The sequence below is a fragment of the Penaeus monodon genome, chromosome 25 (genome assembly GCF_015228065.2).
Source record: "Penaeus monodon isolate SGIC_2016 chromosome 25, NSTDA_Pmon_1, whole genome shotgun sequence".
NCBI lineage: Eukaryota > Metazoa > Arthropoda > Malacostraca > Decapoda > Penaeidae > Penaeus > Penaeus monodon.
The window spans coordinates 38245634-38245943 of NC_051410.1; positions in this window are offsets into that span (position 1 = coordinate 38245634).

A 310-nucleotide genomic window follows, 5' to 3' on the forward strand; every position below is an offset into this window, starting at 1 on the left:
CGGCTATACTTTCAATTATTCATTTATTCATTTATCTGTTTATATGTTCATCAAATTTCTTGTCTATGCATTCCAACGATGAATCCCATCGATCAATCAGACGTCTCGTGCACTGATTTAAATCTTTTTTTTTCCTTTTCTCCATCCGCCTTTATCCCCCCCCCCCCCCAGGCCAGGCCGCCCTCCACAAGGCCTCGCTCTACGGCTTCTCCGGCCTCGTGAGAACCTTCATCGACGCCGGCGCTGAGGTCGACCTCCAGGATCGAGTGGGTGAGGGAGGGTTAAGGGCGGAGTGGGGGAATGTGTGAGA